General features: G+C 41.2%; 1 pseudogene; it reads right to left on the reverse strand.

The window, feature by feature from the left end:
* Positions 1–3297: 3297 nt before the first annotated feature.
* LOC102828478 lies at positions 3298–3726 on the reverse strand (annotated as a pseudogene).
* Between the last annotated feature and the right edge of the window lie 645 nt (positions 3727–4371).

The raw sequence follows: 4371 nt of genomic DNA on the forward strand, positions 1-4371 counted from the left end.
AATCCCCACCCCCAGTATTTTGTTATATTGATGTGTAATCTATGTGAATATCATAATCATATGAGACAACTCTTTTGCCATTATGAACAAACTAATGTCAAGTTGATAATCTAGGTAATGGCATTTCCCTCTTTCAAAGTACTTTGATTTGGCATGCCAGTCCTTCTGAAGTTCTTGCATTCTTGCTTTTTTTTTTTTTTTTTTTAAGTTTTTATTGTGAATTATGAGGGTTTACATGGGAAAACATCAGTTTTACATTCATGCTATCATATTTTGTTTCATTGCAATGATTACAATCCCCTCCATGCATCATCAAACAACCAAAGGGTCCACTCCACAGGCCCGCCCCCTGGCTATCAGCACACAGCTCCTCTCCCTCCCTGAGTCCAGTGTCCCCAGCCACTCCATCTGTCCACGTCATCATCTATGTCTCCATCCCTGGTGTCACTGCATCTCTGGGTAGGGTCCCGTTCAACGCTCTTCTCACTTGATGGTCCCAGGGACCTCTGCTCCTGGGCTGCAAAATCAATCACTCTCCTCCTTTTGTCAAAAAACATCTACCTCTATATTTCCTACCCTCACAGTCAGTCCTGATAGCAATTATTCACTACTGTACCACAAGAGTCTTATCCCCAATTCCTTTCGCCAGCTCTGTCCGAACAGATTGGAAATCATTCAGTGGAGATTCTACCTTCCCCGGCACTGTCTGGAACTAGGCTCCCTCTCGAAATCTTGTAAGCCACTCACTTCTTGCCATTATAGCCTCCTCCACCCCCCATTTTGGGTATCCAATGTCTAAGTTGTCCATCCCTGTCAACCCTGTGTACTGAGGGGTTGGGAGTGATCCTCGCTGTAAAGATTTGTTTCCTTTTTTGAGCTACTACATCCATAAGTGTAGGTAAAGTTCATCAAGTTGTAGCGGGTTACTCTTTTTTTTTTCCTTCCTGCTTGTTTCTTCTTCTAGTAGAGTTCTGATCATCCAGCCATCTAAGCCAGGTCAAGTGGGTACTATCTGCAAGTATGGATGTTCTTGTGCACCTCCCCTCACTTCATATGAGCTGGACACTTCACTCTCCGCTCTAGTCCTCTGTGGCCATGTCATTGCCTCTGGGCCCAGGAGTTTCCAGGTCTTGCTCAACCGCTGGCCATCCAGGTCTCCACCCGGGTTCACAGTAGTCTATTGAATGTGGTCGGACTTAGCTCCCAATTTCATTGCTGTTTTTTCCCCCTCTTTCCCTTATCGTAATGTAGTGGTTACGAATAGGGCTGCTAACCTCAGGGTCAGCAGTTCGAAACTACCAGCTGTTCCGCTGAAGAAAGATGAGGCTTTCTGCTCCCGTAAAGATTTACAGCCTCGGAAACCCTGTACAGGGTCGCTGTGAGTTGGAACCGACTCCACGGCACATAACAACAACACCAACAACTTCCCCTTATCGGTGACCCATGTGGTCACCAGCCAGACCACATGCCTGCTCATGTATTCCCCTTGAGTCTTAGTATTGGAAGGAGTTTGCTCTTAGGGGATCCAACCACTTGCCTTGATGGCTCCCGGATCTGAAGCTTTTTAATCATCATTCTTCCATGGTTTTTATTTGTCTTCTCAAGTTACCCTCTGTCTTGTGGTTCGCAGTCCCATGCTTATCCTACACAAAGACACCAGGTTCTCCTCAATAAGTTTTAGCTATTAGTGATTAATTATAACTCAAAGGAATAGTCCAGAGGCATTGAAATTAATATGCATATTCCTTTTTTACAGGCGCATGTAATATGGTGGTATAAAAAGTAGATAAGAAGACAATATTAGAGTATTATCTATATTTTATTTGGAAAACTTTGGAAGGATAGATACCAATATGTTTACAACGGCTTTTCAAGAAAAGTTTGTTTTTGTTTATTTGCTTATCAATATTACTTCATTTTTCTACAATAAGTGTGAACTACTTATGATATAAAAAATATATATGTACCTAAAAGCATACCAAACACAAAGGTGAAGACTTGAGTCAGATTTCCATTACTAGCTCTGCAAACATGCTGGGGGCACAACAATCCTCTCGGAGCCATTTAGAACTGGTCACCCTCGTGGTGGCCAAAAGTGTGAATCTGGTCTGAATTGAAAAATACCAGCCAAATTTCTCATCAGGACAACCTGAGTATCATTTGAAACATTTCCAATGAAGACTTACTGTCACATCTGCTTCTCTATGGCTCTCTAGGGGCAGGAAAGACATCCACTATCATCGACTGTGTTAAAGAACTATTCAAAGATAAAGAATTTAGCTCCAGGATCTGAGAAGATAGGTATTATTTGGGGACCAATTCTGAGCTTTAATAGCATGAGGCAATGCTTAAGAAAGGCTTTACATTAGTGGTCTTGGGCAAAGCAATAGAATGACTCAAGACTCTGAGAATACTTGGAGTAGATGGATAGAAATATATGAAGAATACCATATTTTGTCTCATCTGTAACTCTCTGTTGCAGATTAACCCTGCATTGCAGTCATGGTAGATGAGACTCCAAGTTATTTCTCTGACTCCTGAACCCACGACTCTCCAAGTTGGATATATCATAGAAGAACAGAAAGTTGATGTATGTGAAGGTGAACTGAAAGCTCTCTTTCCAGCAGAGATAGGCGAAGGACTTTGAACATCTTTCAGAGTCCCAATAAGGATTTGGGAAAGGGGACATTAAAGACTGTGTACATATGTACAGGACCCCCCCTCAATTCTGGCACCAACACCTTCTAAGCTGGATGTTGGGTCATGACCTCACTATAGCTGTCTTAGTTATCTGTGCTGCTATGCAGAAATATTACAAGTGGTGACTTTAATCAACTGAAGTTTGTTTTCTCACAATTCTGGAGTCTAAAAATATTAAAGCATGGTGCTGGCTCTAGGGGAAGGGTTTTTTCTTGTGTCATCTCTAGGAAAGGTCTCTGTCTCTTTTCAACTTCTATTCCTTGGCACCTTAATTATCTTCCTGTAGCATGTATCTTCCTTCTACTCTGGTCTGCATGCTTCTCTGTGACTTAACTGCTCTTTTTTTTTTTTGAATCAGAAAATTATTTTAATAGTTATAAAACTTTTTTTTTACAGAATCAGTATAAAATAGCAATTGATATCTCCATAATTATCAGAATTATTTATATTTGAGGTCTTGGCTAAGTAGGGCTGAAATCAACACAAGGTCTTGGACTGTTGGTTCAGAAATCATCTTAGGTGGCCCACCCTGCAGATGTCTGTTGTGCTTAGCTTTTATGAGATGACCTGGTCCTTTAAAAAACAGTATCTCTCTCTCTATTCATTCTTTGGAGGCTTGAAGTGAATTTGGCAGCGTTCATTAAACACCTTCCAACTCCGGTAATTTACTACTTCTTCAATATTCAGTTCTGACTGCATCCATTTCAACTTTGTCTGGTCTTTTCTAAGTTGCTTTAATAACATTAAGTTATCCAAATTCTTTTCTCTCTCTTCTCTGAGGTTTCTTACTACTGTTGAGGTCTGGGCTATACAATTATTTTATGACTCTGTCCCTACTAGCATGAGCTGCCATCAAAGACTCATAAAGTTGTTTACAGGTTTGGGTGGCATCAATTTTTCCTGCAAAGGAAGCTGTTGGAACTGTAGTGTTTAACTCATAAACTATTCTGTCATCAAGCATCCTCATCACCTTGAGTAATTCCTGGTGAACTTCTCACAGTTCACACCGCCACTGGGTGCTGCCATATTGGACAAGCTTATCTGTTCTTTTTAAATCTCAAAGATGATTGGCCTAAAATGCACCCTACGCTGATATGACCTCATTAACATAGCAAAGAAAACCTGTTCCAAAACGAGAATGCATCTGTAAGGTTTTTTTTGTTGTTGTTAAGTGCCATGAGGTCGGTTCTGACTCATAGCGGCCCTGTATAGAGTTCCCAAGACTTCTTTTAAATCTTTGAGGGAGCAGAGCATCTCTCATCTTTCTCTCACAGGGCGGCTGGTGGGCTCAAACTGCTAACCTTGTGGTTTGCAGTTATGCTTATCCTATGAATGTAAGGGATAGGATTTGTAATACATTTGGGGGTGCACAATACAAACCATAGCAACAGCCTATAATAGACAGATCACATACCCATCCCTCAACCATTCCTATGTCCAGGGAGAGTCAATCTTTCTAGAGGCTAGGCTTAGGTCACATGCCCACCCCACCCTGAATTCAGACTTCTTGACTCCTAAACTGTAAAAAAATGAGTTTCTGTTTGTTAGTCACCCACTTGGGATATTTCTGATAGAGTAGCTCTAAGAAACTAAGACAGGATGCTGCAAATAGAGAGGTAGTGTCCAGTCTATGCTGAAAAAAATTTCAAGACGCTCATGGAAGATAGTTAC

Source organism: Chrysochloris asiatica, unplaced genomic scaffold, assembly GCF_000296735.1.
Source record: "Chrysochloris asiatica unplaced genomic scaffold, ChrAsi1.0 scaffold00014, whole genome shotgun sequence".
Classification (NCBI taxonomy): domain Eukaryota; kingdom Metazoa; phylum Chordata; class Mammalia; order Afrosoricida; family Chrysochloridae; genus Chrysochloris; species Chrysochloris asiatica.